This window comes from Somniosus microcephalus, unplaced genomic scaffold (assembly GCF_052327205.1).
Source record: "Somniosus microcephalus isolate GS21.2 unplaced genomic scaffold, FLI_Smic_1.0 unresolved_chr9, whole genome shotgun sequence".
NCBI lineage: Eukaryota > Metazoa > Chordata > Chondrichthyes > Squaliformes > Somniosidae > Somniosus > Somniosus microcephalus.
Window position 1 is genome coordinate 24,736,470 of NW_028225187.1, and position 24,001 is coordinate 24,760,470.

General features: G+C 49.3%; 1 pseudogene; it reads left to right on the plus strand.

Moving 5' to 3' along the window:
* The first annotated feature begins 12,062 nt into the window (after window positions 1–12,062).
* LOC147084941 (uncharacterized) overlaps window positions 12,063–24,001 on the plus strand; it is a 51,920-nt pseudogene continuing 39,981 nt past the window's right edge.

Below are 24,001 nucleotides of genomic sequence, written 5' to 3' on the forward strand. Positions count from 1 at the left end.
ATTTTCTCTCTGTGGCATGCCGGCTTATATTCACTCAGATCGGGATCCATCCTTTATGTCAAGGGAACTCAAGGACTACCTCTCAGAACGGGGAATTGCTACAAGCAAAACAACACCATACCATCCCATCGGAAATGGGCAGGTAGAGAGGTATAGCGGTATCATCTGGAATTCCGTACGTCTCGCTTTAAGATCTCGGGGCCTACCAGACCAGCAATGGGAAACAGTGCTTCCGGATGCATTGCACTCTATACGGTCCCTGCTTTCTACAGCCACAAATACTACACCTCATGAGCGGTTCTTTGGATTCCAGCGTCGCTCATCTCATGGGACATCACTCCCGTCATGGCTAACTACTCCTGGACCTGTATTACTCCGAAGATACGTTCGGACGTCTAAAAATGACCCTCTTGTAGATGAGGTCGAACTAACCGATGCCAACCCCACCTATGCAAACATACGATATTCCGACGGCCGAGAATCTACCGTATCATTACGGGATCTGGCTCCCTGCCCACCAGGACCTAGTGGGACATCGGGTGATGGCATTTCACCAGGAAACTCTTGGGACCTATCGGGTACCCCTCTCCAGGATCCTGATCGGACACCAACTAGCTTGGTGCCGGTAGAACCCCGTGCTCAAGGTTGCGACCTTCCCAGTACCGCGCATGAAAGTACTGATCCGCCACAGACCAGCTCTGCACCTCCCTCTGAACAGAGGCAGTCCGACTTTGAACCTATTGGGGCTCGTACTCGAAGCCATGATCTCCCCGACCCTTCACAGGGCAATCCAGGCCACACAGACTCTGACCAATGGCCAACCGCATGTAAGCGGACCAGCGACCCTCTACGACGGGAATCCAAATGGGTGCGACTCTTCCTTGTTCGGCGGCTGCGGACCAAAAGGTAGACCACAGCCTCCTAATCCTGCAGGAGGGAAGAATGTGATAAAAATGATAACATCCGGGAAGTTATGTCATCACTTCCTGTGAACTATGAACTACGAACTGTGTACATACCTCACTTCCTGTCAAATGTCACTTCCTGTTGGACTGGTATAAATACTGGTCTGTTCAGTATTGTAAGAGGCTTCTACCAGAGGCATGGTAAAGACCTCTCTTGTGTATATAGTGTGTTTATAAGTTACTTAAAGCTTACTTTAAAGTTACTTGATGGTAAGTCTCCTTTTTCTTACATCACTCGGCGTCTGTTAACTCACCAATTGGTACGGCAAGCCATCTCGGTGGAACCTCCAAATTGTTGAAGTGCCTTTTTTCTTAGCTCTGGGTAATGACTCAATACACTCTTGGATTCGTCAGGCAGACAGGCCTTTTATTTCCCTTGCAAGGGGAATCAGCACCTCTACTCAAGGGGTGAGGCAACTATTCCAATGATACAGCATAAGCGTTCCATATTTATACAGCGTAACAAACAAGTTTGATTGACATTCCTTTGTTCCTCTATCAGGATACATTTTAGATTAATCATCAGGTCTTATGACATATTGACAGAAGGATCCTGGACACATAAGTCAACCATTAATCTATAACAGGGGATGAATTGTGTAACCGGAGGTCCTCTTTAATCTTAATCATGTATTGGGATGCTAGGTTTGCTTACGGTCGCAAGTTATCAGGTCACTGGGTAAATCAAACGGAACCCATTGTTTCACTTCTACATTCTTATTAGGTGGGCAGACATCTGTTCTTGGCTGTAATCCAGGTTCGTGCAATAGCTCTAGTTACACATCGACTCTTTACCTGTGTCAAGTCTGAAAACTTTTACCAAGCAAGCACTTGAAATTAACCCCTTATATCATGTAGATTTCCTCACCAGCAGCAATCTGCAACAGTGCCAGAGATTAGCCTGGTTGTCCGGAGATGGGCGGCATTTGTATTATAGCTTTGGTGTGAGTATAGCGTGCTTTTAAGGTGTATTTTAAGTTTTGTTGATATAACTAATTTTAAGTTTAAGTTTAAAGAGTTTAAGTTTACATGTGTGCCAAATGTTTTTATTTTGGCCCGAGGTCAAGGGACCCGACCATGTCTCCACCTAAGGCAGCAGGTCAGTGAGACATGGCTGCATGTCCTTTTAGGTTTTGCAGGAGATTGGACCATGAAGCAGCCATGTTCACCCAGCCCGAGCTGGGCATCGAGTGAAGATACGGATATGGAATGTTGGGGATCACCTCGCCACAGGACGAATCCAGGAGACCCCGCAGTGATCTTCAGGAAAACCCGGATAGTGTCCGGAGGGACTTGCCGACTCCTCCTGCGGGGAGGAGATGGCCCCAGCTGGGTGTGGCACAGCCCCCAACCCAGCACCATCCTGACTGAAGTTCACTTGCGGGAGACCTCGCTGTTGAGGATTCTTGATGGGGAAGCACGGGCGTCTTGTCAGATACGGACGTGTTCCTCGGGGGTGAGTGGTGATGGCCCAGGAAAGATCATATAGAGGAGGGGGAGACCCAAGAATCACGTGGGTGCGGTCGGGGAGGTAGGAACTCACCTGGGGGCCCACGGGCAAAGAGAGTAAGTGTGGTTGGGAAGAATGAGTGGGTGGCCGGATCTGGGATCCAAGTCTCAGTATGGGGCCAGGGAGAGCAGCCACACAGGCACCGATCATTTTCTGCAGCCAGTCGATGGAAGGCGGGAGGGGGAGGGACCGGGAGTCATGATCCCATAGTCCCCAGTCTGGGTCTGTGCCATGGGAATTATAACATGAGGGGTACCCCACCTCCACAAAAGGACAAGGGAATGGCTCGGGGCTGGTGGAGCAGTCTGGTCTGTAAATCCATTCTGCCAGTACATTTACTGGCCAGGTGGGAGGAGCAATACCCACTCGAATTTTGCGACCCATCATTGGCACATGATGGTCAGGGTTTATTTACGCATGTTGTTTCAAATGTTTAATGATTTTTTTGTATTTTGTTTTATAGTTCCAAGTCGAGCAGAGGCGTTGGACCCTCTCCGTGCTTGGGGTCATTTTGATTACATTGTGTAACTAAGATTGCAACATTTTGTAATAAGTTACAATGTAACAAGCATTTGTAATTTTGGATTACATTGTATAATTTTACAAGCACGTAGGGGTATGAGACCCCTTATTGTAAACTAATGCATCTGTAGGATGCCTACCGTACAACGGTTTTTCTCGAATTTTAGGGAATAGACAGTTCGGAGGATCAGTGGCAGATTTCTGTTAGGTAAATACAGGGAATGGTTGTTCTTGAGGGGGTCTTAAAATTTTGCTCACTCCTTCGAGTTGATACTACAAACAAGTTGGGAGTATCAAAAGGGGGGAATGTAGGGGTTGCAAAATTTCCCCTATTTCATTGAAGATTGAAAAATATTGGTCCACATCGCAGACGAAGAATTGTGTGACCTGAATTGTCTCAAAATCACGATTTTAAGATTATAATGTTACCCTTTGAGTTTCAAACTGTGCAAATTGCAGAGGGGTCTGAAAAGAACGTGGACAACACAGGAGTCAAGGCATTATGTGGAAAATATTCACACACCTTGAGACAGTACTTTATTAATAATATCGTTCCCTGGAGTTTGGGAAATCACAAAAGGTTTTAAAATGGCCAGAGAAAGCATGTCCAAAGGACAAAAAAAACAGCTCGAGTTGTCGGTGTGAAAAGGTGGGAGGATTCAGTGGCTGTGAGTCAGACCTGCCAAGCAAGGGGACGCTCCCTCAGAAGCACTTGAAGTTGCTTATTGACATAAGGGATTACAACTGCTTGAGACCAACCGTAGGACAATTGATTGTAACTGCTTCTGTTTACACAGCCATTCAAACTACTCAGACACACAATGAAGACATTGAAACCATGGACCGGATCTTGAATGGGAACAGTTTAAGCATTGAATGGGTTTAAATCACCCAGCATTCTGGACAATAGTGCTGTTGCATTCCCTTTTGTTTCAGCCCAGGTAAACTCCGGATGTGGGCAGGAACATTTATGCCCCACAGTGCAGACACACTAACCCAGTCCAACCACATTCAGTTAGCCAATCACAGCTTTTCTCTTGTGTGTGTTGGAACTTTTTGGCCGCAAATCTTCCAGACAGGCAAACAGCAGGGGGTGCACGGGGCTCACCAGGTATATAAGATAGCTGCTGAGAAGCTACCACTCTCTTTTTACTTCCTGGGACCACAGGTGAGCCTCTCTCTCTCTCTCTCTCACTTCGCTGGACCACATGTGAGCACAGTTTCTGACTCCTCAGCAAAGCAACCTAGTAAGGAGTTAAGGGATGGTAATTAAGGGGATATTGCTAAGATTGTTTAATTAACATTGTAGTCACTTACCCCTCGTTTTTACCATCTGCATTCCCCCATTTCAGCAATTTTACTGTAATTACTGTGTTTGTGTGGTATAGTTTAAAATTTGATTGTAGTTTCTTTTTGTTAATAAAACTTGATTTTTCTCTCATCCAAACCACGTGTCCATTTTTAATATCATTAATTATAAGTCCTGCAGTCAGAACTGCAAGGTGGGGTAGCGATTCGAAACCACTGTTTTAAAATTGGTTTATTGGAAATTGGTCAGATTGCAGGCAAAAGCTGCAGACCAGGTGAATTACCTTAAACCAGTTATAGATGCCCCGCTTACAAAACTAGACCCTAAGAAGTACGCAGTAACTCTGAGTCACAACCCAGCAAGTGACAGATATAGAGTAAAATCAACACGCACATAAATCCCAGACCAGAAACTGACAGGTACTGAAGTGCCGCTACCGACATGACTGCGGCCGGCAGAGACGAAGGGTCGAATAGCCTGCTTTTGTGCCGTAAATGTCAACGATTCTATGAGTAAATGCCATTCTACCCATCATGCATATGCTGATTTAAATCATCTCCAAACCTAAATTTGATGTTGGGATAAAATATAGATCTACAGCGATCACAATGTAAATCCACAATCTATCTCCGCTCCCAGGTCACTCCTCTCTTAGTGAGGTGGTGGGTGGCTCTTAAAAGAGCCTTTGTGTTATGTTTGGTTGAAAGGATCGAGTTGTTCAGCTACCGAATCCATAGAGAGAGTGGCTCTTCCGTTTCAGAGCGTACACCACATCCATGGCAGTGACCGTCTTGCACTTAGCGTGCTCAGTGTAGGTGACCACGTCCCTGATCACATTCTCCAGGAAAACCTTCAGAACCCTGCGGGTCTCCTAGTAAATCGACCCGAGATCTGCTTGACACCGCCACGGCGAGCCAGGCGGCAGATGGCTGGTTTGGTGATGCCCTGGATGTTGCCACGGAGCACTTTACGGTGGCGCTTGGCTCCGCCTTTGCCCAGTCCTTTGCCTCCTTTACCTCATCCAGTCATGATGATTCTTCACTGAAATTGTCGCTGAATGAGATTCCCTCGCCTTAGAACTTTATTTATGCAGCCTGAGCGGACGTGGCTGAGAAAGGCAGACTGTACGTGAGGCGGAAGTAAGGCGGGTTGAAAGAGACAGAGCAGAGAGCACGGGAAGGAAGAGGAGAGATTCAGAGTGACAGAGACAAAGGGCTCTGAGCTACCAGTAACCGCTACAAGTTGACGTTACAATCCTCTGTAAAAATCTTCACAAAAGCTAAATACACATTCAGGGAAATCCTGATAATCAAGGATTTTTCGAAAAGCAATAAACGCAATATATAATTAAAATTCAACAAATGGGGCACACTGCACTTCAAATCGATTACAGAATCGTTACGGCAGAGTAGGAGGCAATTCGACCCATCGAGCCCATGTCGGCTCTCTGCAAGAACACTTCAGCTAGTCCCACACCCCCGCCCTTTCTCAGTAGCCCTGCATTTTTCCCCCTACAGGTATTTATCCAATTCTCTGTTGAACGCTACGATTGATTCTGCCTCCACCTCCCTCTCAGTCAGTTCATTCCAGACCCTGACCACTCGCTTCCCAGAAAAGCAACAGCGGACAATATAATTAAAATTCATTAATGGAGGCACGCTGCATTTGAAACCTATTATAGAATCATTACAGCACATTGGAGGCCAATCGGCCCATCTGAAATCCGAGTCTCATCCCGAAAACAAGCTTTTCATTCTTTGGCAGGCTCTAGAAATAGTCATAGATTCTGAGTGCAAAGGGAAATAGCGACCACGGATGGTGTTTGTAGTTTACTGGACGGGAAATTCAACAGCGATGCTAATGTCGATCTGGTCAGTGGACCTGCTTATCTGAGAATTCAAAAATAAAACTATAGCTGGAAATTGAAACGTTCTCAAACAAACTTGTTAAGGAAATAATTACAGTAAATTGAGTCTAAAGGGAGATGTGTTTGTGTAGCTCTTTCAGAGAGGTTGTGGGTGGCTCTTAAAAGAGCCATTGTGTTTTGGGTTTGTTCTTTCAGAACAGCGTGGAGTTTTACTTGGAGCTGGTGTATTTGGTCACTGCCTTTGTCCCTTCCAACACGGCATGCTTGGCCAGCTCCCCGGGCAGCAGCAGGCGCACGGCGGTCTGGATCTCCCGGGAGCTGATGGTGTGCCGCTTGTTGTAATGGGCCAGGCGGGAAGCCTCACCCGCGATGTGCTCGAAAATATCGTTTACAAACGAGTTCATGATGCTCATGGCCTTGGATGAGATGCCGGTGTCGGGGAGTCCCTGCTTCATCACTTTGTAGATGTAGATGGAGTAACTCTCCTTCCTCGACTTTCTGCGCTTCTTGCCACCCTTCGCTGCCGGTTTAGTGATGCTTTTCTTGGCGCCATTCTTGGCAACTGGTTTCTTTCCCTCAACCATTCTCAAACTCGATTTCAGAAACAAAATGATGTGAATCCGCTCCGGGCAGTCTTAAATAGGCTGCCCCCACAGCCCTATGCTAATGAGGGATGGGTGAAGGCAATGAATGTGATTGGCTGCTGAACAGTGATTTCAATTTCCATTGTTCTGCATCTCACTGATTGGCTTCTTTGTGTATCCAATCAGATTGAGTTTTTGTCACCAGCACGCCCTCTGCAGTCAGAAAAGTCATTGCAAGAGCATCTGTCCATTCACCATTTCCCAGATCATTATCCAGTGACCCAAACACTTCTTCCGGACGTGACAGCAATTTAGATGTACTTCCTTCAACCAGTGCACTATATTCACATCTTGTGGTATGGTCTTCACCATTTTAGTCCAGTATCTGCCAGTCTCTAGGACTGTGAGTGTGTGTATTGGAATAATTCTTTATTATTCAGTCTCTGGTGATTTATGTAAGTTTGGGAATCATTCTCAATCTCAGGCTCTGTTACAGTATGTGAGTGCGGGATCCTTTCGCTTCCTGTCCATCACTGATACCATGTGTCAGGTTGGGATTCCATCTGTCACTGTCAGACTCGGGTACCGTGTGTCAGTATTGAGATTCATTTGAAATCTGTCATTCTCTGGTGGTGTACGTGTGTGTGACATTAATTCTGTGTCAGTCTCTCACTGGGGTGTGCGAGTCTGAGATTCATTCTGTATCTGTCATTCACTGGGATGGTGTGCAAGTCTAAGTCTATGATGTCAGTCTCTGGTACTGAGCGTGAGTGTGAGATTCATTCTGTATCTGTCAGTCTCTGGGACTGCATGTTCGTGTTGGATTAGTGCTGAATCTGTCTGTCTCTCGTACTGTCTTTCACCAAAGGATTCCGCATGAATCTGCTACTTACTCGGTTTATGAAAGTGCGATTCTTACTGCATCTATCCGACTCTGGCACTTAGATTAATTCCATTTCTGCTAGTATCTGGTACTGTATGTGTGTGGGACTGAATCTATCTGTAAATCAATTATACTGCATGTGCTTGTGTAGTCATTCTGTATCTGCCACGCCCTCTGTTGCTCTGTGTTACTGTAAGATTCATTCTCTGTCTGTCAGCCTCTGTTCTGTAATTGCGAGTTAGTGTAATTATATATCTGACAATCTCTGGTGCTGTATATGAGAGGGACATTCATTCTGTACCAATCAATCTTTAATGTGGGGTTAATTTGGTCGGTATCATTTTCTTATGCTGTGAGCGAGTGTGTATTAATTCTGGGACTGTCACCGTCTGATACTCTGTGTCTGTCAGGGTTGGGGAGCCACGGGGCCGTATAGATACGGGGCCGTGCCCTCCGGGCAAAGTAAGTTCTGGACCCAAGTGCAGAAACCAGGCTAAAGGCAGGTATACAATCTTAAGGAACAGTACTTTATTCATGACTTAACTAGATTCACACATAACTTGGTTCATACAAGAACACAAACAGCATACGTAAGAACTCGAGACAGGAAACCACATAACACATAGAACTCGAGAGGAGAACACTAAACATAGAACTCGAGAAAAGTTACAAAACGGCTAGTCAAGAATAGGAACTCAGGACAGCTTCCATGAGGCATCATACTTGTCCATTATGAGCTGGGATAAGCTTACCACAAGCGCAACCAGCTTGCCGAGACGTGACTCGCGACAAGCTATCACGAGGGGCTGCCGCAGGGGTAACAGGCTTTTCAAGAGCTCAAGACAAGCGCCAGCATGGCAACACACCGGTCCAAACAAGCACCTTATCAAGACTAAGAACAACAAGATCACAAGTTAGTTACATCTTAAATACAGAACTCGAGAATACATCTTAAATACAAAGCTCAAGAGAACTATGGCAACCAACTAGTTAAAGTCAGGAGCCACAGAGCAAGGGCTAGTCCCCCCGGTTACCCGGCTAGGACTGAGCAAAGAGTGAAACAACCATAGAACTTATATACCAAGAAAACCAGGTGCAACCCATGAACAGCTAACAGGCCGTTAAGCATTAACACAGGAAGCTAGGAACAATTAACAAAGTGCTGGAAAACAAACAAGTGAAGGTGCCATCTAGAGGTTACAGAAGGAACTCACTGGCACCCTCACAGGAGTTCATTCTGGAACTTGCTCTCTTAGGAGCAGGTTGTGCTGCTGCTGCTGCTGCTGCTGTGGGGAGAGTGTGTGGTCGCCTTGGCCTGGGAGTGGAAGGGAAGGAGTGACCCCAGGCCACCACTACCAGCAACCTACCAACTTCAACCAACATCATCTACAAAGGTGCCTGGAGAGGGAGGAGTAGAGGACAGAGGAGGAGGCTAGCATTACACCTGGAGAGGCCTTTCCATCACTGCCTCCCAATTTGGCCTCCAGCCCAGGAGAGGGAGAGAGGGGAGAGGAATACCACTCAGCTCCAACTTGGAAGGAGGGGAGGAGCTGCATCTTCAACATCTGCAGGTGGGTGTCTTTTGTGTATTCCCCTAAAGACTTTGCATTCTAGGCGGTGGGAGGAAAGAAGTAGGGCCGGAAAGCCTGGCCTGGGTTGGCTGGAGCCTGCCCAGGTGAAGCTTGTTCCTTTACATTGAGAAGTCCTGGTGTGGGGCTGAGCCTGGGCTTTCTCCAGCCTACCCAGGTGAAGACATCTTCTCCCCCTGCCCGAAGACCATCTGCTAAGACTTTTGTTTATCCATCGGGGAGTGCACCCTGCCGACACCCGCCCACCGAATACCACCTTGAGTGAGGACCCTGCCTTTCCGGCCCCCCTCCTTCCCACCCCCCCTTTCTCTCTCTCTTTGTCCTCTCTTTGCCTCCCTAAAAGGCACCTCCATTTTACTAATTGCCAATTGAGCAGAGGGAAGGAAGGCCCCTCTCCCAATTAATTCCATCAGGGGAGAGGTGGGCCAGCTACTTTACACTCCCTCTGCTCAAGGGAAGACTTTTATTACCAAGGCTATTAAACACCTTCAGGCCTGTGACTTTGGGGTGTGTGTAGCTCTTTAAAGATCCACCCCATTATGGCGTCCACATCTGCGGCGGTGACGGGGCCGGCAAGAACTTATGCGGCGGTGGCGACCAAAGCCACGGCTACTCCCGCTTCCGCTGCTGCCCCGTCGCACTTCCGCCTGATAACAAAGAAGCTTGGGGTGAAGAGCTACACCCACCCCAACATGACCATCGAGGCGTCCGTGAAGGCCATGGCTGGGGTTGTCGGCCCTCCAGCAATACTCGCCACCTCGAAAATGTATGGGAAGGCTGTGTTTTTCCTGGAGTCGGAGCGGGCGGTGGCCCTGGCCATCACCAAGGGGCTCACCATGGGCGGGACCTTCCTGCCGGTGGACCCTCTTGAGGCCACCGCGCAGAGGGTCGTGTTATCAAACGTCCCGCCCTACATCTCCAGTGAGCTCCTCCTCCCGCACTTGCACCAACTTGGGGAGGTGAGGTCGGGGATCGAGCCAATCCCGCTCGGATTCCGGGAAGCCATCCTTCGCCATGTGTTCTCCTTCCGGCGCCTGGCCTTTGTTCAGCTGGCGCGGGAGGGGGAGACTGACGGGGCTTTTTCGGTCCTCCATGAGGGGACCCTTCACCGCGTCTTCTGGATGATGGACGGCGTGCGGTGCCACGCCTGCAAGGAGGTGGGGCATGTACGTAAAAATTGCCCCGCCTCCAATGCCGCCAGGACGTCTGGCGTGGCCGAGGCTGGCACCGCCGCCGCTCCTCCCCCCGGAACTGGCCGTGCCCCCCCCAAACAAATACTACCGGGGTGCGGTCGTCGTCGGAGGTCGATGCCATCCAGGCCTCCGGCGAGGGGGAGGAAGTGTGTCCGGTCGGGAGGAAGGCACGGGGGAAAAATAAACACCGTAGGGCGGGTCCCCCCTAGAGGGCGTGCCCCATGATATAGAGCCCCTGACGCCCGAGGGCATTGCCGTGATGATCGCGGGGGGCGACAGTGGGGGGGACCTCGTGCCCCAGCATTGGCCGCGACCGCTGAGGCGGGACTGTTAGGACCTGCGGCCGGGCTTGGGCCGAGGGACCCGACGAAACTGCTCCACCGGAGGAAGCAGGGGAGGCCCCTGCAGAAATGGAGGTCTCCCCCTATCCCTCCACTTTAAAAAGAAGGCGCGACCCCCAGGATGAGGAGGAGGACCAGGAGGAGGAAGGTCCCTCTGGTCAGGGGGAGTCGTCGCCCGCCGCGGGTACTGCGCCCCACCCCACCGCTGTCACCATCGTAAGCGATCGGCGGGGGTCGCCTGTCCCTGGGGAGGCTGAGGCAGAGGTGTCTGCCCAGCTCATGCCTCCCGCGGCTGAGATCGATCCCCTATCGGTGGCGTTACCCCTCGACGAGTCGGCGGCTTGGAGTCTGGGTCGGGCGAGCTCGCGGGAGATGAGCTTGCCCAGAGCGGCCCGGACTTTTCCCAGGTGCTGCTCGACCTCGTCGAGGATTTTACCAGAAATACCCCTTCTGCTGGGTCGGAGGCCGGTGGCGTGGTAGAGAAAGGCCCTCTGTCTGTGTCTCTGGCGCCGGACGACTTGGAGGAGATCGGATTTACATATTCTCCGTTCTCTCCGTTCTCTCCGGTCGTTCCGGCGCCTGGGGCGGAGGGGGTGTCCGAACGACCGCCGTCTTCTGGCCCGGCGCCCCTGCAGGAGCCCAGGGAGGAATCCTCCGCCACCGATCCTGGGGGTGGGATCCGGGCGGAGGCGGGGCCGGCCGTTGCGGCCGAACCGTTCGCTGCGCTCTGCATGACGGACGGGTCGGCCGCCGGTGGCGACCCCCCGGAGGAGGACGGGGACTCGGTGGTGGGGGCGGAGGATGACTGGGATTCCATCGCCGATGAGGCGGTGGATGACCTCCCGTCCCTCGCCGGGACCCCCCTCATTCCCATCGAGGAACTCCGGGACTTTGTGGCCACGTGCCAGGGTCATCGCAGGACCCGGCTGGCCCTCGACAGATGGCCGGGGCTGGCGCTGCACGTCGGGTCGGCCCGCTTCGCCTTCAAGACCTTGGGCGCGGACGCGTGCGTGAGCCCGCCCGAGCTGCGTCACTTCCGGTCGTTCCACACTGGGCTGCTAAGGGAGTGGCGGTTGACTAGCGGCCGGTCTCCCTTCCCCCGTTAGATATAAGTAGAGGTTGATCTATGCTTCTGAAATAGCCAGTCTCAACATCAACGGCAGCAGGGAAGCTAGCCGCAGATGTAATAACTTTTCGGTCCTTCGGGACGGGAAGTATGCGGTGTGCTTCCTGCAAGAAACCCACACCGTTCCGGGAGACGAGGCCATGTGGCTCCTGGAGTGGCAAGGAGGGGTCAGCATGAGTCACCTCTCCAGTGTTTTCAGTGGGGTGGCTATCTTGCTGGCCCCGCATTTTCAGCCGGAGATCTTGGGGGTCAAGGAGCTCGTGCCGGGCCGCTTGCTCCAGGTCACTGTTCGCCTGGGGGGCATGCTGCTCCATGTAGTGAACGTGTACGCCCCTGGGGCCGGTGCGCAGCAAGCGCGCTTCTTTGAAGAAGTGTCCACTCTTCTGGGCTCCATCGACGCGGGCGAGTGCGTCATCCTCGGGGGGGATTTTAATTGTACCCTCGAGGCGAGGGACCACACGGGCACCCTGCCATGCCCGGCGGCGATGAAGAAGTTGAGGGACCTGGTTGGGTCCCTCGACTTGGTGGACGTCTGGCAAAATCTCCATCCCGACTCCAGCGCCTTCACTAACATGAGGTCTGGGGGAGGAGCGTCCAGGATCGACCGCCTCTACATTTCCCGGGCATACGTCTCCTGCATTCCGGCGGCTTCCATGCGGCTGGTGCCGTGCACGGACCACCACCTGGTGTGGGTGGAGCTCGTTCTGCTGCGCGCACGGGGGGGGTCCGTGTATTGGCACTTTAACAACCTGCTGCTGGAGGACGCACAGTTCCGGGATGTGTTTAGTCGGTTCTGGGCCGGCTGGAGAAGGAAGCGGGGGGGCTTCCCCTCCTTGAGGCTATGGTGGGATGTGGGCAAGGCTCACATCCGTCTCTTCTGTCAGGAGTCCGCGAAGGGGTCGACCAAGAGGCGGGAGGCCCGGGTCGGGTAGTTGGAGAAGGAGGTGCACGACCTGGAGTCCCGTCTCGGTCAAGTCTTCGAGGACCCGGCCCTGCGGATGGTGTACAAAGAAAAGAAGGGCGCGCTAAAGGATCTGCAGCTCGTCGGGTACCGAGGCGCGTACGTGAGGTCGCGGATCCAGTTCCTGCGGGACCTGGACCGCGGCTCCCCCTTCTTCTACTCGCTGGAAAAAAGACGGGGGTTCCGTAAGCAGCTCTTGGAGCTGCTGGCCGATGACGTATCTCTGGTCTTGGATCCGGAGGGAATCTGCGCGGAGACCCGCGCCTATTACGGGGCTCTGTTCTCTCCGGATCCGTCCAGCGAGGATGCGCGCTGAGTTATGTGGGAGGACCTGCCGAAGGTCGGCCTGGAGGACGCCGAAAAATTGGACGCCCCTCTCAGTTTGGAGGAGCTGACCGGCGCCCTCCGCCAGCTCTCTAGGGGAAAGCCCCCGGGGCTGGACGGGCTGACCGTCGAGTTCCACAGGGCATTCTGGGACATCTTGGGGGGCGACTACGCGCGGGTCCTGGGGGAATGTCTGGCGACCGGGGAGATGCCCCTCTCTTGGCGCAGGGCGGTTATTGTCCTGCTGCCTAAGAGGGATGATCTCCGCCTCCTTAAAAACTGGCGCCCAGTCTCCCTCCTCAGCACGGACTATAAAATCTTTGCCAGGTCTATGTCTGCTCGCCTAGGCGCCGTGCTGGCCCACATGGTCCACCCCGACCAGTCCTACATGGTCCCGGGCCGGACCATCCATGATAACATCCATCTGGTCCGGGACCTGGTCCACCATTCCCAGAGGGCTGGTCTGTCGGTCGCCTTCCTTTCCCTGGATCAGGAGAAGGCGTTCGACAGGGTGGATCACGAGTATCTTTTCGGGATTCTGCGCGCATTCGGGTTCAGGACTCATTTTGTCGCCCGGATCCGACTTCTGTACGCTGCCGTGGAGTGTCTGATTAAAGTTAACGGGTCCTTGATGGCGCCCCTTCGCTTCGGGAGGGGGGTGCATCAGGGATGCCCCATGTCCGGCCAGTTATATGCCGTTTGCGTAGAGCCTTTCCTGCGCCTCTTGCGGAAGAGGTTGACGGGACTGGCTCTGCAAGGGCCGGGCGTGGAGGTGGTCCTCTCGGCTTACGCCGATGACGTACTCCTCACGGTCATGGATCCCGCTGACTTGCGGAGTATGCGACAATGCCAGCAGATTTACTCGGACGCATCCTCCGCCAAGATCAACTGGGAGAAATGTTCTGGACTCCTGGTGGGTCAGTGGCGGGTGGACTCCCTGCCGGAGGAGTTCAGGCCTTCGCCTGGAGCACCACGCACCTCCTCTACTTGGGAGTCTACCTCAGCCCTGCCGAGGACGCCTGGCCGGCGAATTGGCAAGAGTTGGAGGCCAAAGTCACCACTCGCTTAGGACGCTGGACAGGATTGCTCCGAGTGTTGTCCTACAGGGGCCGAGCGATGATCATAAACCAACTGGTGGCCGCCATGTTGTGGTACCGGTTCGTCACTTTGATCCCCCCCCCATGCGTTTGTCGCCAAGATACAGAAGAAGCTCGTCGACTTCTTCTGGGACAAAAGGAAGCACTGGGTCTCTGCCGCGGTTCTGAGTCTCCCGCTTAGGGAGGGCGCTCAGGCGTTGGTGTGCCTCCGCACCCAGGCTGCGACTTTCCGTCTTCAGACGCTGCCGAGATACCTGTACGTCGAGAATCCTCCGAGATGGTGTGCGCTGGCGGCGTATTTTTTCCGCCAGCTGCACGGCCTCAATTACGACATGCAGCTCCTGTTTTTGGAAGTGGGCGGCAGGCGTGCCAGCCTGCGGGTGCTGCCTGTCTTCTACCAGGAACTGCTATGGGTTTGGAACAACGTCGCCTCCAGGCGGAGCTCTCCCCCGTCAGGAATGGCGGCTGTCCTCCGGGAGCCGCTGTTCAGGAATCCGCACCTCCACGTCCGCGAGTTCGGGTGGCTGGCGGAACGTAGGGCTGTGCGTGGTAGGGTGACTCGAGTCGGGGACCTACTCGATGGCGGAGGAGCGGGCTGGATGGCACCGGAGGAGTTGGCGCGGCGCATGTCTTGGGACAACGTCCGGCTCGCGGTCGATGCCATCGAGGCGGTTAAAGCGACGCTGCACCCCGGCGCCACGAGGTGTATCGAGGTGGCTCAAGCGCATGGGGCGATCCCGCCCGAGCTTTCCCCCGTTCGGATGGAATTCCTTATTGGCGCCCTGCCCCGAAACTCCCCTCGGGGTTCGGCACCTCACAACTTGAGCCGTCTCGAGGAGATGCCCTCCGTGCCTTTTCATTCCGCACGGAGGGGTTTCCTGTACGGGCTGCTCCTGCACACCTTCCACTTTGTCATCTTCGCCTGCCGTCCGGACACGCCGTTTTGCCTTCTGGCAGAGGCGGAGGTCCCCAATGGAGGGCTCTCTATGCGGGAGTCCTCCCTTGTTCTATTGGGGACTTGGCCTGGAGGGTGTTGCATGGAGCAGTCCCGTGCAATATATTGTTAAATAGCTTCACGGACACCCAGACCGCCTGTTTGTTCTGTGGTCTGGAGGAGTCCGTGTTCCACGTCTATGTTCAATGTGTGAGGTTGCAGCCCCTCTTCCATTATTTGAAGGGGCTGCTCCTCGATTTTTGGTTGCACTTCAGTCCCACGCTCTTGATCTACGGTCACCCGGTGCAGAGGGGAGCGGGCAGGTTGGAGGACCTCCTCGTGGGTCTGCTCCTGGGCCTGGCAAAAAAAGCCATTAATTGGTCCAGGCAGCGGGCGCTCGAGGGGGTCATCCAGCGAGATTGGCTTCCTCGCTTCCGCGGCCATGTTCGCGCCCGGGTGGCCCTGGAGATGGAGCACGCAGTGTCCGCCGGCATGCTCGAGCGCTTCCGTGAATGGTGGGCGCCGCGGGGACTGGAGTGCAGAATTGATTTAAACGACCGAATTTTTATTTGATTTGTTAAGTTTTATTTAAAGATTTATTAGAGTTTTTGTTACAGTTTATTTGTCTAATTTATTTTGGTCTTACAGAAAGAGGGAAGCTAGGAACAATTAACAAAGGGCTGGAAAACAAACAAGTGAAGGTGCCATCTAGAGGTTCCAGAAGGAACTGACTGGCACCCTCACAGTGTCAGTGTGAGATTCGTTCTCTCTCTCTGCCAATCTGATATACTGTATGTGAGATTGAGATTTATTCTATATCTGTCAGTTTGGGATTTATTCTGTACTTGTCAGTCTCTGATACTCTCTGTGAGAGTTAGATGAATTCTGTCTCTGTCACTATCTGGTACAGTATGTGAATGTGAGATTCATGCTATGTATCTGTCAGTCTCCGATACCATATGTGAGCATGAGATTCTATAGCTGTCAGTCTCTGATAATCTGTGTCAGTTTGGGATTGTTTCTGTGTTAGTCAGTGTCTGATACTCTATGTGACAGTGAGATATATTCTGTATCTCTCAGTCTATGGTAATATGTTTGAGAGTGAGATTCATTCTGTATCAGTCTGTATCTATAATACTCTGTATCAGAGTGGGGACATATTGTCTCTATCATTATCTGTTACTGTATATGCTTGTGGGATTCATTCTGCACCTGTCTGACTCTTATACTCTGTTAGTGTGAGATTCATTATGCATCTGTCAGTCTCTAATACTGTATATGAGTCTGAGATGTAGTCAATATCAGTCAGATCTGGCACGGCATAAGAATTTGGGAATTATTCTTTAACTGCCTGTCTCTGATACCCTATGTTAGAGAGAGATTAGTTTTCTGTCTCTTAATCTTTGGTATTGTATGTGATTGTTATATGCAATCTTTATCTCATAGACTTTGATACACTTTTTCAGTGTTTGATTAATTCTGGATTTGTCAGTTTCTGGTTCAGTATGTGACAATCGGGTGTATTCTGTATCTGTCAATCTCAGGTAATGAGTGAGAATGAGAATCATTTGTTACTTCAATCTCTGATACTGTGTGTCGGTGTGTGATTGATTCTGTATCATCAATGTCTTGTGCTGTAGGTGACAGTGATGTAGGTTTTGTATCTGTCAGTGCCTGATAAAATGTGTTAGAGTGAGATTAATTCTGTATCAGTCAGTCTTTAATAGTCTGTGTCAGTGTGGAATTCATTTAATCTCTATTATTTTCTGATACTCTATGTGAGTGTGAGATTCATTCTGTGTCGATCAGGCCCTGTCACTAAGTTAGTGTGTAATTAATTCGATCTCTGTCACTCTCTAATATTTTGTGTCAGTGTGAGATTCATTCTCTGTCAGTCTCTGGTACTCTATGTGAGTTTGAGATTAATTCCATGTCTGTCAGTTTCTTGTACAGTATGTTAGATTTGTATTTATTATGCACCTGTGAGTCTGATATTGTATGTGAGATATAGATTAATTCTGGAACTGTCAATCTCTTGCTAAAATTTGAGATTTAGATTAAATCTGCATCTGTCAGTCTGGGTAGTGTGTGTGATTGAGAATCAATCTGTATGTCAGTCTCTGAAAATCAGTGTCGGTGTGTGATTGATTATGTATTCTCAGTGTCTGGTACTGTAAGTGTAAATTAGGTAGATTTTCATATCTGTCAGTCCCTGATACTATGTGAGAGAGTGAGATTCATTGAGTATCAGTCAGTCTGTTCTGCTCTCTGTCAGGGTGAGATTCCTTTTGTCTCAATCATTTACTAAGTTAGTGTTACCGTTTTTGATTCTGTATGTGAGATTTAGATTAATTCAGTATCTGTCAGTCTCTGGGGTTGTATGAACGTGTGAGATTATTTCTGTCCCTGTCTGTCTCTGATTCCCTGAGTTACTGTGAAATTCATTCTCTCTTTGTCAGTTTTTGATTCTGTATGCGAGAGTTAGATTAACTCAGTATCTGTCAGTCTCTGGTGTTGTATGAAAGTGTGGGATTCATTCTGTATATTTCAGTATCAGATACAGTGTGTGAGAGTTAAATTAATTCTGTACCTGTCAGTCTCTGGTACTGTGTGATAGTGTGGGAGTCATTCTGTGTGAGTCATTCTCTGATACTGCATGTATGAATGAGATTTATGCTATACATGCCAGTCTCTTGTGCTCTATCTTGGAATTAGATTACTTATGTGTCTGTCAGTCTTTGGTACATTGTGCAGGAGTGAGAGTAATTCTGTGTATCAGTCTCTGAAACTCTTGTCATTGTGTGATTGATTCTGTATTTCTCAACGTCTAGTACTTTATATGACAGTGAGATAAATTATCTGTCTGTCTCTGGACATTGTGCGGGAGTGAGAATCATTCTGTATATCAGTCTCTGAAACTCTTGTCATTGCGTGATTGATTCTGTACTTCTCAATGTCTAGTACTTTATATGACAGTGAGATAAATTCTCTGTCAGTCTCTGGAGTTTGTGTGAGAGTGAGATTCATTCTGTACCAGTCAGTCTTTAATAATCAGTGTCAGTGTGGGATGCATTGTGTCTCTATCATTTTCTGGTATTGCATGTGTGTGGGCGACTCAATCTGTGTCTGTCACATTCCGATACTCTGTGTCAGTTTGTGACTCAACCTGCACCTGTCAGTCTCTGGATGGTGAATTTGGGGTTTGCTCTGTACCTGTCAGTCTCTGATGAGAAGGTGTGGGTTTTACACTGTAACTGTCAGCTTCTGATATGTGAATTTTAGGTTTTACTCTACCAGTCAGTCTCTGGTTTGTGAATGTTGGTTCTATTCTGTACCCATCGATCTCTTGTATGCTATATGGTTTATTCAGTACCAGTCAGTTTCTGATAGATTAGTACGATAGCAAAATACTGCAGATGCTGCAAATCCGAAATAACAACAAGAATGCTGGAAAAACGCAGCAGGCCAGGCAACATCCGTGGAGAGAAAATGGAGTCAACGTTTCGAGTCAAACTCTTTGTCAAGACTGGAAAGGCACAGGAAATCAAATAGATTAAAAGGCCAGGCTGGGAGAGAACAAAAGAGAAATGAAGAGACATTAAGTGGTATTAAAAACAAGACAAGATGGTGATAGGACTAGTGGAGACAAAAGACAGCTCTCGATTAGGTGTGAAATGCACTGGCAGAATGAGAGACAGCTGCCATGTGGGAGAGAGAAAAAGGGGGGAGGGAAAAGGGCCAAAACAAAGGTGTGGATAAAAAATAAGTACAAATGTAATTAGTTATGATCTGATTTTGTTGAACTTGATATTGAGCCCAGAAGGCTGTAAAGTGCCTAATCAGAAGATGAGGTGCTGTTCTTCGAGTTTACGCTGAGCATGCGTGGAACAATGCATGAGGCCGAGGACAGTGAGGTCTGAGTGGGAATGGAGCGGTGAATTAAAGTGACATGTGACTGGAAGCTCGGGGTCACCTTACGGACTGAACGGAGGTGTTCCACAAAGCGCTCACCCAATCTGCATTTGGTCTTCCCAGTGAAGAGGAGACCACATCATGAGCAGCGAATACAGTATACTAGTTTGCAAGAAGTACAGGTAATCCACTGTTTCACCTGGAAGGGGTGTTTGGGGCCCTGGACAGTGGGAAGGGGGGAGGTAAAAGGGCAGGTGTTGCATCTCCTGTGCTTGCACAGGAAGTGCTGGGTGAAGGAGAAGGGGTACTGGCTGAACGACAACTGTCCGACACCTCCTCCTACCTCCACCTGGACCATGACCCCACTACTGAACATCAAACGACCATTTCCAAGACTGTCACTGACCTCATCTCCTCTGGAGAGCTTCCCCCTGCGGCCACAAAACTCATAGTTCCCCAACCCCGCACAGCCCGTTTCTACCTCCTTCCCAAGATCCACAAACAGGACTGCACTGGTAGAATCATCATTTGAGCCTGTTATTGCCCCATGGAACATATCTCTTCCTATCTCAACTATATCTTTTCTCCCCTTGTCCAGTCTCTCCCCATCTACTTCTGCAACTCTTCGGACCCCCACCGACACTTTAACAGTTTCCAGTTTCCTGGCCCCAACTGCTTCCTTTTCACCATGGATGTACAATCCCTCTACACCTCCATCCCCCACCAGGATGTCCCGAGGGCGCTCCGCTTCTTCCTTTAACAGAGGACCAACGAGTCCCCATCCACCACTACCCTCCTCCACCTGGCTGAAATTGTTCTCACAATGAACAACTTCTCCTTTGACTCCACTCATTTCCTCCAAATGAAAGGTGTTGCTCTGGGTACCCGCATGGGTCCTAGCTATGAAGGTATCAGTGCCGTTTCCTGCTCTCGCCCTGAACTAGACAATTTCATTCACTTTGCCTCCAATTTCCACCCTTCCCTCACCTTCACATTAATTAAGAAGGGGAAAATAGAATGAGAGTAAGCTTGCAGGGTACATAAAAACTGACTGTAAAAGCTTTTATAGATATGTGAAGAGACAAAGATTGGTGAAGTCAAGCGTAGGTCCCTTGCAGTCAGAATCAGGGGAATTTATAATGGGGAACAAAGAAATGGCAGACCAATTAAATACGTATTTTGGTTCTATCTTCACAAAGGAGGACACAAATAACCTCCCAGAGATGTTGGGGAACATAGGGTCTGATGAAAGGGAGGAACTGAGATAAATCAGTATTTGTAGGGAAATGGTGTTAGGGAAATTGATGGTATTGAAGGCCAATAAATCCCCAGGGCCTGATAATCTACATCCTAGGGTGCCTAAGGAAGTGCCCCTAGAAATAATAGATGCATTGCTGATCATCTTCCAACATTCGATGGAACCTGGAACAGTACCCATGGATTGGAGGGTAGCTAAAGTTACCCCACTATTCAAAAAGCGTGCTGGAGAGAAAATAGGGAATTACAGACTGGTAAGCCTGACATCAGTAGTGGGGAAAATGCTAGTAGAGTCCATTATAAAAGATATAATAGCAGAGCACTTGGAAAACAGTGACAGGATCGGACAAAGTCAACATGGATTTACAAAAGGTAAATCATGCTTGACGAATCTACTGGATATTTGGAGGATGTAACTGGTAAAATAGATTAGGGAGAACCAGAGGATGTGGTGTATTTGCCCTTTCAGAAGGCTTTCGATAAGGTCCCGCATAAGAGATTAGCGGGTAAAGTTAAGGCACATGGGATTGGGGGTAAAGTATTGACTTGGAGAGGGAACTGGTTGGCAGTCAGAAAGCAAAGAGTTGGTATAAACCGGTCTTTTTCTGAGTGGCAGGCAGTGACTAGTGGGCTACTACAGGGATCGGTCCTTGGGCCCAGCTATTCATAATATATATTAATGATCTAAACGAGGGAACTAGATGTAATATCTCCGAATTTGTAGACGACACGAAGCTGGGTGGGCATGTGTGCGGTGAGGAGGATGCTGAGAAACTCCAGGATGATTTGGACAGGTTGGGTGATTGGGCAGAAGCATGGCAGATGCAATATAACGTGGATAAATTTGAATTATTCACTTTGGTGGCAAAAACAGGAAGGCAATAGATTGGGATAAGGGGAAGTGCAAAGAGACCTGGGTGTCCTTGTGCACCAGTCACTTAAGGTAAGCATGCAGGTGCAGCAGGTGGTTAAGAAGGCAAATGGAATGTTGGCCTTCGTAGTGAGAGAGTTTGAGTACAGGAACAAGGATGTCTTGCTGCAGTTGTACAGGGCCTTGGTGAGACCACATCTTGAGTATTGTGTGCAGTTTTGGTCGCCTTATCTGAGAAAGGATGTTCTTGCCTGGAAGGAGTTCTGTGAAGATTCACCAGACTGATACCTGGGATGGCAGGAATGATGTATGAGGAGAGATTGCATTGATTGGGCTTGTGCTCGCTGGAGTTTAGAAGAATGAGAGTGGATCTCATTGAAACGTATAAAATTCTGACAGGACTGGACAGACTAGAAGCAGGAAGGATATTCCCGATGGTTGGGGAGTCCAGAACCAGGGGTCACAGCCAAAGGATAAGGGGTAGGCCATTTACGACAGAAATTGTAATGATCAATAACATATCATTCTAGAGTGGTACACTAGATGGAGCCGTAGAGCTGTACATTGCTGTATGTTTAGTTGTATATGTTTAAGTCTACACTACCCACGATGCACTAGGCTACCCACAAGGCAATAGTCAAGATGGATGCTGCACCAAGAGAACATGTACTGAATAAAATGTCTAGCAAAAGCTAGCTGTTCATAATGCAAACGTCTAGTTATTAATGAACATAACATGGTACCAGGATTGGTGAAAATCTGCTGAACATTGCGAAAAGCGACATGGAATATTTGAGGCCACCAGAGGGTTTGAAACTCACGGGAAATGTCGACTGCAATTGGCGGAATTTCAAACAACAATTCGAACTCTACATTGCTGCCATCGGGTTCGGTACGAAGCCAGATGCAAGAAAGATAGAGTTGCTGCTCACGGTTGCAGGCCCACAAGCGATAGAGGTATTTAATACATTTGTATTTGATCCAGAGGAGAACAGAGAAAAACTAGACGATGTGCTAAAGAAGTTTGATACACGTTGTTCTCCCAAAACGAACGAAACCTATGAGAGGCATGTGTTCCATTCAAGGACACAGCAGCCAAATGAGACTTTTGATAGGTTTGTGACCGATCTGAAACTGAAAGCACAGACATGAAATTTCTCCGAGCTGAAAGCATCCATGATTCGTGACCAGATCGTGTTTGGTATTCATGATAACAAAGTCAGGCAGCGTTTGTTGAGCGAAACCAAAATAACATTGGATAATGCTGTGAAAATATGACAAGCCAGTGAGCTAGATCAAAAGCATGCGAAGGCTTTCAGTGAAATCAATAATGCTGCGATTGTAATGATTGACTGTGCTGCTGGCGGTGCTGTGTCCTACAAGGGGAAGAATCATGGGCAGAACAGAAATGAAAAGCAGTCGGAGGAAGGAATTTTTAATTGTAAACACTGTGGTTACAAGCACCAGTTAACACAATGCCCAGCGTTTGGAAAAATGTGCACAAAATGTCATGGAAAGAATCACTTTGCCAAACAATGCTTTTCAAAAGTAACAACGAAGAAAGGGTAACAAGTCAATATGATCGAGGACACTGATTTAAGTGAGACATTTTTTGTACAAATGGTGTCATGTGACAATATCAAAAAGGATACAGAAAATGTGCAGCCCTCAGCAATGGACAATGCTGAACATAAAATTAATGCAGTACAAGAGGTCAAATGGATGATCCCACTGCAGGTAAATGGAGCATTAGTTACATTGAAACTAGACACTGGGGCAAAAGCAAACTTAATCAGTATGAGTGACATTAAAAATATGAAAGAAAAGCCCAAAATACAGAGAAAATCAGTACTGCAGAAGAACTATAGTGGACAGAAAATAGATAGCTTATGTGTATGCAGAATTAAAGTGACAGTCAAAGACAAAGTGCATCAAATCATGTTTTCTGTTGTGGCTGAAGGACTTGATTAACTACTGGGTGAGAAAGCTTGTGAGGACTTAGAACTGGTCAAGAGAGTATACCGTATAAACTGTGCCATAAACAGACCAGATGACTCAGTGGATTCTGTGGTAAGTAATTTCCAGGATGTGTTCAAAGGATTTGGAGTTCTACCATTCACATCCAAGATCCAGCTGAAGGAGGATGCTCAGCCAGTGGTACATGCTCCACGAAGAGTTCCAGCACCCCTGCATGACCGGCTCAAGAAAGAACTGGACAGAATGACCACACTAGGAGTCATCAGGAAAGTCGAAGATCCAACAGACTGGGTTAACTCCATGGTATGTGTAAAGAAAAAGAACAATGATCTAAGAATACGCATGGATCCAAAGGGCTTAAATGCAAACATAAAACGTGAACACTACCAGATTCCCAAGCGAGAAGAAATCACCAGTGAAATTTCAGGTACCAGATACTTCACAAAGCTCGATGCCTCACAAGGATTTTGGCAACTAAAACTGGATGAAGAGAGCACCAAATACTGTACCTTCAACACACCATTTGGCAGGTATTTGGCAGCTCAGCATTCAACACTATCGTCCCCAACAAGATGGCCACCAAACTCCAAACTCTTGGCCTGAACACTTCCCTCTGCAACTGGACTCTGGACTTGCTAACAAACCGAACCCAGTCTGTCAAATTAGGGAACCACACCTCCCCCCCCCGAACCTGAACACGGGGGCCCATCAAGGATGTGTGCTGAGCCCCCTCCCCTACTCCCTCTTCACCCACGACTGTGTGGCTGTTCATGGTTCCA